At 43.7% G+C, this 19,149-nt stretch overlaps 1 protein-coding gene across 2 annotated transcripts in view; it reads right to left on the bottom strand.

Annotated features, from left to right (window-relative positions):
- The window catches only part of LOC135217341 (uncharacterized), an 84,950-nt gene that overhangs the window by 29,178 nt on the left and 36,623 nt on the right, over positions 1–19,149 (bottom strand). For both annotated transcript variants that reach the window (XR_010315107.1, XR_010315108.1), the window contains exon 2: positions 8,582–8,637. The gene's annotated coding sequence lies outside the window, so the exon portion shown is untranslated. The remainder of the gene's footprint in view (positions 1–8,581; positions 8,638–19,149) is intronic.

The raw sequence follows: 19,149 nt of genomic DNA, 5'->3' as shown, positions 1-19,149 counted from the left end.
GTTATAGCCCGAATAGCACGCGCTTTGGGAAAGGACCCTGGGCTGACTTCCTTGGTAAAATACAAAAACTGCTGCGTAATGCCCTTTAGGGATATGGTACCACCACCGCCCCACATGAAAAGGAGGGGGGGGGGCCTCGGAAAAGGTAGATGTGCTAGATAAATAGTTCCTTAGGGGTTTTAACAGTACATAAAAGATGGATGTTGCGGAAGCGGAACAACCTTCCAAGGGGATCGCCTTACCAAAGGGTTCTCATTCTTAGCCATAAAATAATTATTTGGTGAAAGCAACACGTAACCCGAGGGAAGGAATTCTATATGCCCTTGGCCACTAGATAAAGATGACATCTCCGATGTTCTGTCACCTGAAGCCAGACTTAATAAAAACAGTGCCTTACGCAAAAGGGTTTGGCAATCACATTTGAAGTTGTCTGTTTTAGAGTCTAACCTGAGACCATCGTTAAGAAACCATGACACTGAGACGGCCTTTGAATGGGCCGCAGGCGTGCACAAGCCCTTGGGATTGAGGTGAAATAAGACTCAGTTAGATTTATACCAAACCCGAGAAGAAAATCTTTTTCGGAGCTGACTTAGTGGTTGTTATTGTGGCAACTGCCAAGCCTTGTTCGAATAAGGCCTGAAGAATGTTATAGTCACGTTCATTGTCATTACTTTGACATTGATTTCCTGAGAAATGTAGGCAATTGTTTAACTGCTGAATCATACTAGCGAAGTGTAGATTCTCTTTTGTCTGACTCCAAGAACAGAATGTTCTGTGGATCAATCCCCTACCCTCCTACCTGCAAACTTCATGAAATCCATAAAGATAGGGTTTTGTGAAGACCTGAGGAATCGAACACAGTCACCGTTTGAACTTGTTGCGTCAGCCTCAAGCCCGGGGGAGGGTGAGGATGAAGACCTAGTTCTAGGAGAAGGAAGAATCCAATTTGTTTACTTGGGAGAGCCAGTAAAGTAAATGGAGCTATGAGAGCCACCTGACCTTTGAAGGATTTCAACTTGTGCAACACCTTCAGGAGAGGGTTCACTGGAGGGAATAAATAAACTCCCTCCACTGGTTCCAATCTATACTCAGGGCGTCCGTAGCGTATGCTAGAGGGTCCATACTTTGGGCTACGTAACAAGGCAGCTTGTGGTTTGGCCCCTGTAGCGAACATATCTACTTTCAGACCCGGTACTCTCCTACAAACCCTCTCGAAGGGTTCCTGGTCCAGTGACCATTCTGGCTCCAGGGGGACTGACCGGGACCAATGCGTCTGCTACTATCTTGGGTGTGGACCTCCTGCCAGATGGGTAGCCGATAGATGCCAGGTGTTCTTGTCAGTTAGAGAAAAAATTGCTATCACCCTGTGGTTCACATGACTTGACTTGGACCACCTCTGTTTATACCATGTATCAAGGGTAAGCCTAAAGGCGACTTGCCGCCCGCCCCCTATTTAAAAGTGACGCCTAATAAAATCCTAAATAAAGGCAAACGATAGGCAAATTCACTCCCTAAATATTGAAAAAGGGCGGAAACAGTACTTAACTTGGGTGAAGAGGTAGATGACGATCCGTAACCAAGAATAAAAAATAAAAGAACAAATAGTAATATTCGAAGTGTGAACACGGAATGGCTATCGAAAAGTATGACGTCACAGCCGCCTTCAACGGGGGTAGCTAGGTGTGACCTATGGGTCGGCTCCCCGTATTTAGGGTTTCTTTTGATGAGGAAAAGGCTAATTGGAGGGGTTGCTGTGGTAGTGTTTAACACTCGCCCCAGTTTTATACCGACACCTTTTATATAGGTGAGCGAGTCAGAGGCTTCTGACATGTCCAATTTAGCAGTTCTCTGGTATTATAGCAATATTTTACTAGAAATAGTGCTAAAGCAGACAGATTTCACTGGGCGACACGGCTGTGCCCAGAAATAGAATTTTAGGCCAAAGGCCGAGTATTGGGGACCTATGAGGTCAGTCAGCGCTGAAGGGAAATTGACAAAGTTTGAAAAGGTGTGACAGGAAGAAAAACCTCTGTTGCACAATGAGTCCAGTGTTAGGAGAGCGTGGAAAATAGGATCAGAGAATATGAAATCAGAAAAGTAAGAGAGAGAGAGAGAGAGAGAGAGAGAGAGAGAGAGAGAGAGAGAGAGAGAGAGAGGAGATACAATCGTCTAAGATAGAGAGAGAATATAAAATCAGGGAAGTAAGTGAGAGAGAGAGAGAGAGAGAGAGAGAGAGAGAGAGAGAGAGAGAGAGAGAGAGAGAGAGAGAGAGAGAGAGAGAGAGAGAGAGAGAGAGAATTACAATCGTCTAACATCTCCACCTCCGTAAATTGCACCCTTTTCTAAGTTAAAAGGGTATTATCTTAACGATAATATACTCGTATAACTCCGTACAGCTATGAACAACCGAACGAGAACTTGTTGTTAATGCGATCGACTCCTATAACAACATCACTTTAATGTATTGAACAGCGTATGACAGAAATCGAATCCGATAGCAACATCCGTTATTGTATTCATCCGCGTGCGACGGTAATTACTGTATTCATGTTATAAATGCAGCTGAAGCTAATAAGGCAAAATTACGTGCATCAGCAACCTGGACAGAAGTCCCGAGCTTTTGTATGAATTCAAACGCAGCCGTGGTAAAAGAAACTAATAGCATGAAAGAGCTCATTAGTTTTTTTTTTTTTTTCTCTCTCCAAAGGATTAATAAAGTATATAAAGTGTAAGGTTCGTAATACCTATGAAAACGAGTGAAAAACGAACGGAATGCTAAATTTAACGCCATCTAACCCGATGGAAAAACTAGCTTCCAATGAGACGTATCAGTCAAATTTTTGGACGTTAAACTTACATCGTAAAGACCGAAACAGTATGACTTCGTTCCATAAGTTAAGTATCCAGATATTCATTAATATGCTAACTAGGGACAAAAACATTAGCCGAGACCAAGTGATATGGTTGAATCTGGGGCCAAGGAAAAACAAAAACAAAAACAAAAACAGACTAGCCGGCATCCTTGTCTGTCTAAGCCACACCTCCTTACAATAGTGCTGTTTGACGACAAGCTAGTGTAATCGTAATTTAATTGAAAAGTAATAAAATATTTAAAGGTAATTAAATTAACTTTATTAGGCCTAATATTAATTTCAGTTGTCATTGTAATTTGATAATACGACTGGTAATAATTTGTAACTGTAAATTGACATAAGCGCAAATGTAATTACTGACGGCAATAGTCGGTTAAACGTATGAAGACGTCATACATACGAATTCCTTATATCTGCCATCTGATTATATGCCCCAAGATAGATACCTCATTGACTATGTTAAATGTCAACATAGTTGAACACACGTCTCCTTCAAGACGTTTGTACAAACTTGGCATAAGTGAGAGTGTTGTTATGTTAGTCATTTTAGGCAATCAGGAGAGAATGAGATGGATACGGCGACGCAAACCCGTATTCGTCATCCGCTGATTCCAGCGTGAATGACTGCCGAGTTAAGTGTTTATACTACGCTAATATGATGATACATATAATACAATTATAATGCTTTAGTCGGACAGAATCGATCTTCATTCTGTTCGATTATTCATATTAATTATTCTCCGATCGGATTCTCGTTCGTTTTCAATTACACCTGTACTGAATATCAGAAGTCAGAATGCCTTGAGCCTACAGCGTTAGCCAATATAAAACAACTATCGATATGTTGTACTGCGAATACTTTAGGCTAGGCTACTGAATATGCATACGATATATCATCGTGAACACTAGGCTAACTGTAGTTAATTTTATTCGATTTCTCTCCATACTGAATATCGTAAGTCAATATGCATTGAACGGAGAAATAGTTGATATTAACAATTATCGTATCGTATAAGTAGAGGAAAGTAACCTTAAAGACGAAGGAGCATATCTGAAAGACCAACCATGGCCTAAAAGCTTCTGATGCAAGGAACTCGAAGCAGGAAAAAGCCTAAAGATGCTCTAAGGACACTGTACCTCTATAAACTACTACTTCTAATAGAAAACCGACCCGAAGAAGCCTGCACTTCTCTTTCTAAACTAAACACTATGTAGCCTATTATCCCTACTCGTCTATATCTGACCTAAGTTTTTTATCATCCTGAGAACTTACACACGAGGGAAGGGGAATCTGCTGCCAACACTGCCTGCTCCACGCCAGGGGGGACGGTGGATCCTGCCCTGTGGGCTTGCGGATCCCATAACCCCCAGCACCGGTTAGGGCTGGTTCTGGAACAGGCAGGGAGCTGGAAAAGAACGATTAGTAATTTCAGTATCCCTATTGCTCGATCTATCCTCACTTAATCTTGACATAAAATCGGTAACAGAGATGTCATACTCGATGTCAGCCTACTCTCAAGTCTCTTAAAGAGCACTGTCTCTAAGTCTTTATCTTGATCTACGTTAGTCTCTTCCTGCCTACACTTACTTCTTAATACAAGACCTTTCCTACGTTTGAGATACCCTAACATCTGGTCCAAAGACCACTCCTGACATTCCAAACATCTGGTCTTTATATTATATTGAACAGGCCTACAATTTACACATAAGGAATGACTATTGTGTCATAGGGTACTCATCCTTTTCTTGCATTGTTGGCAAAGACGATACGTTGTTGAACTTCCGCTCGTCGTTTTCTGTGATGTCGTGGCCGAGAATGCAGTAGCCGTTGTCGTAGCTTGTGTTGTTTCTTCCTTTGCAGAATCAATGTCTGATGACAAGGTATTAAGAGCAATCCAACAGTAATCCAAAGGGATGCGTAATTCGTCACCAAAATCAATCAAATCAAAGGTGCAAATGAAGGCCGGGGCAAGACCAAAAAGGAGTTCGCTGTGGATACATCTGTACTCCACCGCGAACGATAAGTGATTGACGTGAGAGGACAGGTGTGACCGGCCCGTGAGGCAGGGCTATCAGCGGTGGGCTGGTAACTAGGTAACGAGGGTTGTTTGCCAGGAGATTGGCAACACTGATCGTTTATTTTAACCAAAGATTTGGTAAATTTTTAATAAATGATGGTTCGGGCTGGTAAGTGACCAGGGCTTGTTCAGGTGTTCAGGGGGTGTATTGCAATATGAATCTAAATGAATAATGAAATGAATAATGAACATTTAACATTACTCTTACCTTTATGGAAGACTTGTTAATGTATGGAAGATGGAGAGGATGGGAGAGGGAGGATGAGAGGTTACTGTTTGGAAAGGGAATCCCCTCCAGAAGGACTTGAGGTATCATGAATCTATCTGGGTTTATTTCTCTACGTTTTTTAGTGGCACGTGTGAGGTTACTTCCCCACTTTGTTTGTACTGGCACTAGGACCAGCTTGAGAGTCACACCCCTGCCTAATAACAAAACTGTCAGGAGACATTTGTTCCTGACGTCTCAATATCTGCCTAAAATGGTACAAAGCGTTGTCATTAAACATGTTAGAGACACTGATTGCAACGTCTTTGTTAGGATGGTATGTCACAAAAAATTTTTTCACATCACTCCACTTCACAAACGTTTCTTTAATCACTGAAGTAGGCACAGTATCACCTCTCTCTTCCTCCTCCTTCTAGGATTCCTCATCTGCCGTCTGTTGCTGTTCCTGCTGAAGGTCTTACAGCTCCTCATTGGTTAGCTCTTCCCTGTGGGCATCCAATAACTCTTCCACATCCTTGCCACTCACATCCAAGCCCATGGACTTCCCCAGAGACCCAATAGACTCCACAACAGGCATAGGGTCGTCGGGGTCAGCCTCAAACCTTTTGAAATCCTTCTCGAGGTAACACTCTGGCCACAATTTTCTCCAAGCAGACTTCATTGTCCTGGAAGTCACTCGGTGCCAAGCCTTATCTATAAGACTTATGGAATTAAAGATACTGAAGTGATCCTTCCAGACCTCTCTTAGGGTCAATTCAGTGTCTGAGGTCACTTCAAAGCACCATTGAAACAGTGCCTTGGTGTAGAGTTTCTTGAAGTTAGAAATTATCTGTATGAGAGGAGTGGTATTAGGGAGCAAGAACTTCACTGTGATGAATTTAAATTCATCCAGCAACTTATCTTCCAAGCCAGGAGGATGTGCAGGAGCATTGTTCATTACCAGGAGGCACTTGAGAGGAAACTGATTTTCTTGAAGGTATTTTTTCATACTCTGGCCAAACATTTCATTGCCCCCTCATCGAAAATTTGTCTTGTGACCCATATCTTTTTATTGGTCTTCCACATCACAGGCAATTTACTCTTTATGACATTGCTTTTCTTGAAGACTCGGGGAGTTTCAGAGTGATACACAAGTAGGGGTTTGATTTTGAAATCCCCACTGGCATTCCCACAGACCAAGAGTGTTAGCCTATCCTTCATAGGCTTGGGCTCTAGCAATGAACTTTCCTCCTGCTCTTTTCCAAAACAGGTCTGTCTCATCACAATTGAAGACCTGTTATGGGAGGAATCCCTCAGCCTCAAGATACTCTCTGAATTCACCAACAAATTCTTCGGCAACAAGTTTATCCGAGCTCGCAGCTTCCCATGCCGTACGACACTATTGATCCCTGTTACGCTTTCTGAAAATTTTCAAACCAGCCTACGCTTGGCCTTGAAATCACCAAGAGCATCACTAGTTGTTGGCATTTTCTTACTTAAATCAGCATGCAATATCCTAGCTTTCTAACAAATGATTGCTTCAGACACACAATCCCCCACTAACTGTTTTTCATTGATCCACACCAACAGCAGCTTCTCAACATCTTCCACTAATTGTGATCTCTGTTTTAATAATAAAGTGACCCCTTTCGCAACATCAGCTGTCTTGATTTCATGTTTCTTGGCTAGGATAGAGCTGATTGTCGACACTGACTTGCCATACATCCTTGCGAGATCAGGTACATGTGCACCACTTTCATACTTCGCTACAAGTTCTTTCTTAAATTCAATCATATACCTGGTCTTTTTTAATGAAGGGGTGAAAAACGAATGATAACCACGACAAAAGTTTGTTTTAAAAAAATCTATGAAAACCAAAACATATGAAAAACGAGGTTTGACTGTACTGGCACTCTACTGGGCAGGGCACTACTTAGAAAAGTTGCTTCTGGACTGTCCCGAGTACTGCAGGAATGTTGAGGGCTGCACAAGGCTTTCTGAAAACTTTTGCAGGGCAGAGGAGAAGAACGGTTTGCATCCACTGTATGCCTTTTCAGTAGCCGAGATTCGTCCACAAAACGCCACTGGCACCTCTAGTCAGTGCTGAAAGAAAGCTACAAAACTAGAGGACGATGATACACTTCTGTATTGATGCCTTTCCAATGGCTGTCTGTCACAATCTGGAATGCAACAACAGATTCGACTGAGGGGGCAACTACCTGTGGGTAGACCCCAACAACCTCCCTTAGACTTCCAGTAAGCCTCCTCCCACGTTTATGGGAGTATGACAGGGACTTTTGTCTAGGAGAGCCAGCTGGACAGGCAGATATCTCCTCCACTAAACTTCACTGGCACTCGTAGCGTTTATTTTGGATGTCCTTAAATTGAGTTACAATGCTCACTATTAGCTCAAGCTTTTGATCAAACCTTGATTCAAGACTGGCAATGGGATTGGGGTCGAAAGTGTGGGAGCCAGGCAAAGGAGGTGATACAGTTGGAGGACTAGGAATGGGAGACACAACAGGCACAGGAGAAGAGTTTACAGGACTATCAACCTCACAAGAAGACTCATAAACAGAATCCCAGCTAGCTAAAGTCATGCTATCGGGCCTAGAAGCTGCCTTCCTCTTCCTGTCTCTTTCTAATTTGGCTAATTGTGACTTTAAAACACTCCAGTTCTTGTCATCCCAATCTTTACACTCGTTCCAGATCAAATATACTGAACACACTTGCCCCTTACAGTCAACACAAAGGGTATGTGAGTCGTAAGATACCTTTGTCAATCTCATATTGCAGTCTTTGCTGCAATAACGAATACTCTGACAGCTGAACTTGAGTCTGACATGCTACTGTGTAAACAAGTCAACTAATCAAAAAGGCCTGAATCAGTTAAAATTATTGTCTCCAATCGAGAAAATGTATTTACCCTGAAAAAATTATTTTGAAACCAAAAAATCTTACATTCGCTAATCGTGCCAAAGGCTACCAAAAATAAAAATACTTCACCAATTGGAAAACATCAACTGGAAAAGTTATCAGAACTCAAAAACAAACTGGCTTCTTACAACTAATGTACAGTAAGCCAGCAGAAACAAATTGAAGCTCTTTGCTGAATTGTTCCTCTCTTTCCCCAAAAGTGGGCGGGACTTGTAACCTACACAAAACAAAAGGATTGCTACTGTGAATTTCAAAATTTAAGCTGCCATGCAAGTTGAAACTAGTACTATAGCTAAGTCATTACTAATTGGCAAGTTACTTATATAAAACTTCATTTTGGGCTTTTATGGCATTTTCTAAAATGACAGATATGCATAGTAACTAGTACATTCTTGCAAAGTTGTACTGAAGAGTGCTCTAATGTTTACTAACAATTACAGTACCTCCATAGGTATGAACACTGATGTGGAAATTGTTACAATACTCACCTCTCTGTGCTTTATATCCATTTTTTGGGTGTCTTGCTGAAGGACTCTTTCCTTTCCTGAAATAAGAACTTGTAAGTAACTAAAGTTCATAAAAATAATTCCTAACGTACAATTGTCTTACATAAACCTTTGGCTATCAAATGTGACTGGATACTGGCTACCAAATGTGATACACCATTCAACTCTATAACTGTAAATTATAACCAATGTGATCAAATGATATCAGAGTAGTTCATTTAGTAAAACTAATCCATCACTCATGGCCTTTTTGTCACAGATGAAATCTATATATTTGTTCCTAAAATTATGAAAATTTTCTTTACATACAAATCAGAACAGTAAATACTAGTAAAGGAGGCAGATGGAAACATTCTTCACACTAAATTAAAACAGACCTAATATGGACAATCACTGGACCAACAAATTTATACCAAAATAACACTACCAGAGTAATAAACATGATATTGTTAAACTACAATAAAGTTTTGTACATACTTACCTGGCAGATATATACTTAGCTATAGTCTCCGACGTTCCCGACAGAATTTCAAATCTCGCGGCACACGCGACAGGTAGGTCAGGTGGTCTACCTTACCCGCCGCTGGGTGGCGGATGTACGAACCACTCCCGTAAGCTTGTCAGATTTTTCTCTTCCACCTGTCTCCTGAGGGGAGGCTGGGTGGGCCATTAATCGTATATATCTGCCAGGTAAGTATGTACAAAACTTTATTGTAGTTTAACAATATCATTTTGTACATGAACTTCCCTGACAGAATATATACTTAGCTGATTGGCACCCTTGGTGGAGGGTAAGAGACAGCTCAATAATACAGGTAAGACGGGAAACAACTAATGTTGTAGGATATAAAAACCTTGGTTCTCACCTTTTCAGGATGAAGACTTCATAGATACTATCTCTGAGTCTGCATTGCCTGGAGAGCTACAGCTAGGACGTGACCTGATGCTGAAAGACTCTCGGATCTACCACTGGGATATGTGATCCCCTATTGTGGTAGAATCCAAGTCGGATGCTGTTAGAGGGACCTTGTCCGCTTACCTAACAGATCCTTACCACTACCTCTGCAAGGAGCCAAAACCCACCAGACCACCTAACCAAAATACAAAGGGTTAATATTACGACAAAAAGAGGTGCCTCCTGCAACCTCTTTCAGACAACCAAAAAAACAACAATATAAAATAATAGGGTAAACATATAAAAAATTTACACAGGATAAGTTTCAGCTCCCTGCCCCAGCACCGAATCCGCCGATACGAAAGGACCCAAGGCGAAGCATTTATCATATGTGATTTTTACATCACGTAGGTATGTGGTTTGCGAAAACCGATTGGCATCTCCAAAAAGTCGCCTCCATCAAGTTCCGCACAGACATATTTTTTCTGAATGCAAGCGAAGTTGCGATGGCTCTCACCTCGTGAGCTTTCACTTTCAGTAGTCTAAACTGATCTTCCTCACAGGCAACCATTGTGCCTCTGTAATAAGGCTTCTCAGAAAAAAGGAAAGAGCATTCTTCGACATGGGCCGAGTGGGAGTTCCTTTACGGAGCACCAAAGTACATCTTGATTAGCCTTAAGTTGTTCCTTCCTCCTTAAGGAAATACTTCATAATTCTCATAGGGCAAAGAGTTCTTTTCAGGCTCTTCCCCTACTAGAAAAAGATAAACTACGAACTTCAAAGCTCCTGGGCCAAGGGCGTGATGGGTTGGGTTTTTCATTCTTTGCAAGGAAACTTGTGAAGAAACGAACATACCATAGAATCTTCCTTAAACCCTACATTGCCCTCAATAGCTTGGAGCTCACTCACTCTTTTAGCTGTAGCTAGGGCCAAAAAGGAAGATAGCCTTCTTCGTCAAGTCCTTGAAAGAGGCTAAGCCAGGAGGTTCGAATCTAGACGATCCAAGGAATTGGTAGGACTACGTCTAGATTCCAGTTCGGTACTACATGAGGACGCTTAATGGTTTCAAATGATCTAATATATCATGCAGGTCCTTATCATCGGATATATTTAAGCCTCTATGCCGAAATACCGCCGCCAACATACTGCGGTATCCCTTAATAGTTGACACAACCAGATGACATTCTTCTTTGAGGAAATAAGGAAATCCGCAATTTGGGTCACAGAGGTACTGGAAGAGGAAATGTTCTTCCTCTTGCACCAACGTCTGAAGGACATCCCCACTTTGACTGGTATACGCAAGGTGGAAGGTCTCCTCGCTCTTGCGATTGCTTAGCAGCTGCTGCTGAAAAGCCTTTCGCTCTGACCAAACTTTGGACAGTCTGAAACCAGTTCAGACTGAGAGCGAGGAGATTTTTTGTGGTACCTGTCGAAGTGGGGTTGTCTGAGTAGATCGCTCCTTAGCGGGAGCGATCTTGGAAGGTCCACCAACCATTCCAGTACCTCTGTGAACCATTCTTATTGGGCCAGGCCAAAAGGGAGCGATTAAGGTCATTCTCGTTGAATCGGGACTCTACGAACTTCTTGATAGTTAGCCCAGGATCTTGAAAAGGGGGGAACGCGTAGACGTCGAGTCCGTTCCAGTCTAGAAGAAGAGCATCTATTGCTACTGCCTCTGGTTATCCGATATCGGAGAGCAGTAAGGATCCAGCCTCTTGTTCTTTGACGTGGCAAAGAGGTCTATGTGTGGCCTGCCCCATAACTTACACAGGCTCTGGCATACATCCAGATGAAGGGTCCACTGTGTGGGAAGGACCTGATCTTTCCTGCTGAGGAGATCTGCCTCTTACATTCCTTTCTCCCACCCTGCACGAACCTGGTGAGAAGCTTGATTCCTCTTTCTTCTGCCCACAGAAGAAGGTCTCTTGCTGTCTCGTACAGGGAGAAGGAATGCGTCCCCCCTGTTTCCTGATGTATGCCAGAGCTGTAGTGTTGTCCGCGTTGACCTGCACTACCGATCTTCTGACTTTGGGCTCGAAAGCCTTCAGAGCCAACCACACAGCCATCAACTCCTTTCTGTGATGTGCCAGGCTACCTGGTCCCCCCCCACCCAGGTACCTGACACTTCGTTGGTTCCCAGAGTTGCACCCCACCCCATGTCCGAGCCGTCGGAGAACAACACCAGGTTGGGGGTCTGTGATTGAAGAGACAGTCCCTTCGCAAAGAGGTTGGGATCTGTCCACCATAAGAGATGTTTCTTGATGTCCTGGGATAACGACAGGAGAACGTCAATCCTGAGAACGACGACTCCAATCCGATGAAGAAGAATTGGAGCGGTCTCAGGTGCAACCTTCCTAGGGAAACGAATTGCTCCAGAGAGGAGAGTGTCCCCAGCAGACTCATCCACTCCTCACTGTGCATACTTCTTTCCCTAAGAAGGTTGTTACTCTCTCGAATCCTCGGGCTATCCTTTCCTGCGAGGGAAAAGCCCGAAAACTCAGAGAGTTCATCTGTATCCGAGATACACACACTCTTGCTCGGGAATAGTGATGACTTCTTGAAATTGACGAGAAGTCCCAAAGCCTTCGTCAATTCTAAAGTTACTTGTAAGTCCTTCAAACAACGATCTTCTGATTGGCCCTTATTAGCCAATCGTCGAGGTACATGGATATCCTCACCCCTTTCAAATGAAGCCATTGAGCCACATTCCTCAAAATCCCCGTGAACACTTGAGGGGGCCGTCGAGAGGCCGAAACACAGAGCCCTGAACTGAAAAATTTTCCCCCCCATCATGAATCTGAGAAACTTCCTCGAGGAAGGATGGATCGGTACGTGGAAGTAAGCGTCCTGAAAATCCAAGGAAACCATCCAGTCCCCCTGGACGAAGCGCTGCCAGCACTGATGAAGGCGTTTCCATCGTGAACTTCTTCTTTTCTACGAAGAAGTTCAGGGCGCTTACATCCAACACCGGTCTCCATCCCCCTGAGGACTTCGGAACTAGGAAAAGGCGGTTGTAGAAGCCCGATGAATGATGGTCTGTCACTAGTTCGATAAGCCCCCGCCCCCCCCCCCCCCTTCTCCAGCATCTGATCTACTGCTAGATGGAGAGCTTGATTCATGATGGGTCTCTGTACCTGGCCGTCAGTTCCCTTGGGATGGTCGTCACCGGGAGGTCTTTCGCGAAAGGGATGAGGTAACCTCTCCTCCAAATAGAAAGGGTCCAAGGATCCGCCCCTTTTTGGGCCCAGACTTCTGCAAACTCTAAGAGTCTGGCGCCCACCGTTGTTTGAAGGACTTGCAAGTTATTTGGGGGTGGGGGCTTTAACAGACTTGGCGAAAGTCTTACCCTTCTTGAAGGTCTACGACCTCTAAACGTAGAGGTTCTTGATGAAGATGCCCCTCGAAAGGGTTCTCGAACACTTGCCTTTTCCTTCTTAGCCTTGGTAGGGAAGGAAGGGCGAGGTTTTTTTTTTTTTCTTGCCGACTGTGCCAAAAAGGTCCTGGGTGGCTTTGGCCGAAAGTGACCTCGAAATGTCCTGCACTCGATGTTTCGGGAACAACTGAGGTAGACAGCAGGGATCAAACAGCCAAAGAAGACCTCTGAGCATGGGAGAGACCGACTTCGTTAAGAAGGAACAGTAAACCGACCTCTTCTTCACGATGCCGGCCCCATAAAGGAGGCGATTTCACTCGCTCCGCCTCTTACTGACTTGTCCATACAAGACAAAACACACATAAGATCATCTGGTGAAATGACTCTGGCACTTCAATTTTCTTGGCTAGGACTCCCAACGACCAATCAAGGAAGTTAAATACTTCTAGCACTCTAAACATACCTTTGAGCAAATGATCCAATTCGTTCATTGCCCAAGTCGTCTTAGCAGAGTTAAGGGCAGTTCTCCTTGTCGAATCTACCAGTGCCGAAAAATCCGAATCAGCCGAAGACGGTAGACCCAATCCTAAGGGCTCTCCTGTTTCGTACAGAAACCAGCGCGTCCTGATAACTTCGAAGGAGGAAAAGCGAACATCGTTTTCCCCGCTTCTTCTTTGGAAGCCATCCAGGAACCAAAACTCCTCAGTGCCTTCTCATAGAAAGAGTTGGCTTCATCCTCACACAAGAAGAACTCTTCGCTGTCTTCGCCGGTTGAAAAAAGTGAGTGAGGAGAAGGAGGAGCCGTAGGCGTAAGGGAATCCCCAAAAACTTGTAAAAGTAGCTCTGTAAGCTTCTTGTAAGAAGAGACAGCAGCAGAAGTGTTCGGTTCCTCATCCGAACCTTCTAGGACGTCTTGTCGAGGCGAGCGCGGAAGATCCTTAGGTGACGAAGGGATCCTAGCAGGAGTTGAGCGAGAGGTTGGAGAACGCCCTCTCTTAGAAGAGTTCACATCCACTGGAGAACGATGAGAAGATCTGGGAAGTATACGATGAGACTCCCTCTTCAAGGTATACGGAATCTCAGCCGAAGGAGAGGTAGGGCTCCTACTCCGAGAATTCTCGGAAACATCCGCAGGGCGCTTACGAGGAGGCGAGCGCCTACTATACTCTATGCACCTATCCTGGGGCGAGCGGCTGCCAGGAGAAGAGCGCCTATCGAGAGCAGAGCGCTTGCGCGGCTCTCCATACCTGTCCAGTTGCGTACGATCAACGGAAGTTCGACTGGAAGGCGAAATGCGCCTACTAGGAGAAGGCTGGCTTGCGAGAACTCTTGAAACGTCCTAACAAGAGGGTAAAACCATTCAGGAGAAGGGCGCTTCAAAAAACTAACGAGCGCCTACTTTGGAGAAGGGCGCTTCCGGGATTCCTGGTGCCTACCAAGGGAGACAAATAACGGTCAGGAGAACGGTGCCGCCTAGAACGGCTAGGGAGAGGCCTCCTACACGGAGGAAGGGCGCTTGAAATGGACTCTTGTTGTCTGCCTTAGGGAGAAAATATCAGGGAGTATGACGCCTTAAAAGAGACGAGCGCCTACTAGGAGAGCTATGTGCAGTAGGCTCTTGGCGCCTACCTTGCGGGGAGCGGCAACAGTAGGCCGTCTATCATGCACACGACTCCTACCAGACTCTAGATGCCTGTCAGGAGAGAAGTCACGATCCGATACTCGAGGAGAGTGACATCTGGAAGAAGAACGCCGACTACTTTGTTAAAGGGCGGGCCGCCAACTTCTATAATCTTTGAGGCTGCTGAGGATGAAGTCTCACGCGAGGGAGTTGAAGAAAACATCGCGTTGATGAGGCAAGGTGCAGTGCGCTTACCGGAAGCGGGAATCCAATCTGGAGAAAAAACTTCTTTCTCCATAGAGCGTCCTACCGATGTTTGGCGCCTTGAAATTGAAAGAGAGCCAGGCGACGCGAGGGCGCTCACGCGAGTGAGGGCGCTCCCCTGCGAGCGAGGGCGCTCACGCGAGCCCCCACCTTCATACGAAACCTCCCCATATGAAGGAGAACGATCCTCTGAAGAGCGGCGCCTAGATCTCTTGATCGGAAGAGAAACGTCCTTCTTCCTACGTGATCTAACTGCTAGAGAGTCTGCTAGCGCCGTGATCTGAGCTTGAAGTCCCGCGAGTACTCTCGTAGGAGAATCTTCTAATTCTTTCCTCGGAAGCAGGCAGCGAGCGCGGAGCGCGAGAAGAAGAACGATCACAGGATTTCTTGTGTTTCTTCGCCTCCACCGACGATTCTTCCGGAAAACCCTCCCGGACTAGAAGCCAAAGGACTGCAGGAGCCTTCCAAGCCCTCTTCAACGGGCGCGACGCATCCGGGGAGTTCCAACCTCTCTTCGGAGAGGGAGACGACGAAGAGGAGAAGCATTGGCGTAGGAGCTCCTTCTTGTAGCGATCCGAGGCAGCCTGGGAGCGTACTTCAGGATCTGCCGAGGGGAGGGGACGCCTGACCGGTGGGGGCTCTCCCTAGCCCTCCTGCGGCTTTCGACTTTCCTACTCCACTGGAACTGGGAGTCTGGAAGAGGTCTAGGCCTAGAGGCACTAAGGAGACCGGTCAGACGCACCCTCCACAACACTGGGGACACTGCACTGATCACTAACACTCTCCTTACCTTCCAACTGACGAATCTTCTGATCCACAGAACGATTCTTGGCTTTCAGAGCTGCCGCCTCCGAAGGCGAATCTCCGGCTTCGGTGCGGGGAGCCGGGGCTGCAACTTGGGAAGAATTGGTTCTAATTCTACGTTAGTACTATTAGGATCCACATCCAACTCACTCATTCTAGATCTGCTAGAACTTCTAGAGGAAGCCTTACGCACTACTATCACGTTCCAACTTCCTAACATAAGAAGAGAGAGCCTTATATTCTTCTTCATTCAATCCCTTACATTCACTACAAGGGTTAGCAAACGCACAATCATTCCCCTGCATTTCATGCAAACCGTGTGGGGGTCTACCGAAGCTTTCGGCAACCTCACCTTACATCCTTCATTCACGCAAACCCTAAACAACACCGAAGTTTTAACTACCGATTCTAGATCAGACATCGTTAAAGAAAATCAAACTCAAAATCAAACCGGTCCACAATCAGCGTATGCAAGCCAAACAAAGCGAATACGTCACAAAAAGAAGTCCAAATTAACTCCAGGCAAGCGAGAATCGAAAAACTATCGAGAGGAACCGACAACAGTTGTTATCGTTCCGCGACAGAGAAAAATCTGACAAGCTTACGGGGAGTGGTTCGTACATCCGCACCCAGCGGCGGGTAAGGTAGACCACCTGACCTACCTGTCGCGTGTGCCGCGAGATTTGAAAATCTTCTGTCAGGGAACGTCTGGAGACTTATAGCTAAGTATATATCTGTCAGGGAAGTTCATGTACAAAATATTAAATTCAGAAGACATTGTAGGCAAAAATACATAACTTTCATGGCAATTCAGATAAAAGACATGCTATGAATTAATGATAAAAAAAATGCCTGCTATGACACAATCACAAATATACATATTGAAGTGAGGGTAGTATCTGCAAGTGGTTAACCACTTGCCGATACCCTTACTTGCAGGTAGCTAAGCACCTTTCAACTGCATTCCTACCAAAACAATCAGGTTGTGCTTAACCATCACATTGGTTAAATATAACCTGAAGTACATTTCCCTCTGTAACTTGAATTACATGTACCAGACATTTCTTTGAATATAACAGTGCATATTGGTACATAACCCAAATACGTGTACAAAAATAAAAGCAAGTCCTATAATTTTTTTAAATAATCTCCAAAGTGGATGCAGGACAAATGTAGTTTTGGGCACACCAACAAAGACAATCGAATTAAGGATCTCAAATAAAAGTCTTGGGAATGAAGTTGGGTTACAAATGTTACTACCAACTTGATGAATGTTACTTAAATCCACATCTCGCCTGCTATCCTGTGATGTGCAACTCATACAAGCCATAAAAACAGCATCTTCACTGTATCCATTGCTTCAAAATTCTACAGATCTCAGTATTGTCCAAGAGCAAACAGAAGAATGGGATGAGGAGAATTATGTTATGTTTTGATCGGCTAGAATACTGTATTTCTGTTACCTTGGGGAGCCACTGAATTTTAAAGCAGATAGTATTTAGAAGACAGCAAAAAAAGTAGCAATATCCTGGAGTGTGTGAATACACACAGGACTAAAAACTTATGATAGATTTATTAGGCTTGCAGTGCTTGACACTTCAAACAAAAATGGAAGACATTCTGAACTGGTGTGACAATAAAGTCGTAGGGTTCATGACTGGATTGTGTTGGGAAAATCATTCTACAAAGAGGCTTTGATTGTTTTAAAAGTAAACTATGCACCTGGTGTTACAACAACAAAGACCATCAATAGCAAAGTGCAGCATGTTAGCAAAATACCAATTTTCAAATCAAAATTGGTTATTTCTATACTGAAAAACACTCATATAGTATTAATGAGCTGCGGATCATTTGGCACTTGATAAAAATAATATAAAATAGATGGGTTGCCCCTTGTTTACTGGATGGACTAGAATTTCATTTTCCCTACCTCCTCTAAGTAATGAAAGAGTGACTTAGTTTCCTTTGCCTCAGTTTTTTGCCCCATGGAATATGGGGAGGCTGGGTGGGTACTATGAATGTTTGGGAAGTAGAGAAACAATCAATTTTAACTTAAAGATTGGCATTATTTCTTTTAATCTTCTAATATTCACATATATGACTAACATAATGATAAGAATAGAGGGATAAAGCAGCACCAGACAAGGGACAGTAAACCCAACCCACAGAACATGTAATTGGTTCTAAAGTTAAATCAAACAAGTGACTTATCTAATGTAAGAAAACACATTTTTGGGAATGCCATTCTCAAAAGTTATCATTACAGAAGGATTTGTTTTACTGAAAAGTCAGGAGACAGTGCTGAAGATTGGGTCCTAAAATATCTGAACAGTGCAGAACAAGCTAAAAAAAAATACCTACTAAACAGTAAGCACACTTGTACCTTTGTACTCCTCAAAACTCAATACTATACCGAATATTTAAAAGGAGGCAGAAAGGATTTTCTCCTTTTGCAGTTGGTCCCACAGTCAGACAATATTCATCGGTGATTTTCACATCCTTTAAACAGTGGGATTAAAAATGAAGCTGCATCTGCATTTTGCAACATGAACATCTCCTAATGACAAAGTCTATAGAATCCAAAGAAATTGCCAACAGCTGTACTTCATGTGCTTTTACTGACAAAGCTAAAGTTCAAATGGCATATTTAGACAGGAATACTGCTATGGGTCTCAACATTGCACAATAAATTACCCTTACAGGCTTAACTCTGATTATATAAATCTCAAGGGTTCTAATTGGATTTAAAGTACCTCTCTTCATTCCCCACTCGTGAAGTCAGATTTAGAACAGCGATGGAACAAGGAGGAATTCTGGATTTTCACTTCATTTTGCCCTGAAAAGTGGCAAAAAACAAGAGGACTGCATCAGTTCATAAAGCCAATCCTTGCAGAGAAGTTTACAACTCACTGACTCTTCACTGTGGCAAGTATGATCAAGAAGAGAGGCTTCTTCAAAAGGTTCAAAAGGTTGTCTCATCACAAAGAACCTTAATACACCATCTATAAATTCCAACCAAACTTTCTTGGGTAAAGATTAGGATGCTATAATTCAAATGATCTAAGGATTTTCAACCAGCACATAATGGTAACAGAGTTTTCTAATACTTATATCTGAGGAACCAGAAGAATTATATGTTATTCTACAGAGGTGTGGGGAGTATGAACACCCTCAAGAACAACAACAATTCCATTAAGTATACGTACCAATAAGAGTTCATAAGTGGATTTTCTTTGGAATCTGAGTACTAAAGACTTCTGAGACTGGCTTAAAAAATGTCTTTTCTACAGAGAAAACAGCGAGGGAATTCCAAAGGATAAAATCAGAAAGGAGGCACTCCTGGGCAGCCACTGTTCTTTTTAGGTCAAAAAGAGAGGGGAGGAAAGAGAGGGCTTGAGGACAGATATGGAACCCAGACCTCCTCTGGAGAGTACTACTGAACAATCCAGACCAAAATAAATAAGTGACGAGACTCTCATAATTGACAATGTGAAGATTTATTCAAATTCACTTTTACCCTATATTCATAGGGTTGTGGAGACCTATGGTGTAACTATAGTTTTTAGGAGTCTTTGTAAACTGTACCAACATCG

The sequence above is a fragment of the Macrobrachium nipponense genome, chromosome 7 (genome assembly GCF_015104395.2).
Source record: "Macrobrachium nipponense isolate FS-2020 chromosome 7, ASM1510439v2, whole genome shotgun sequence".
NCBI lineage: Eukaryota > Metazoa > Arthropoda > Malacostraca > Decapoda > Palaemonidae > Macrobrachium > Macrobrachium nipponense.
Note: the sequence above shows the minus strand (reverse complement) of the source record. Positions and strands in the feature narration are given on the sequence as shown.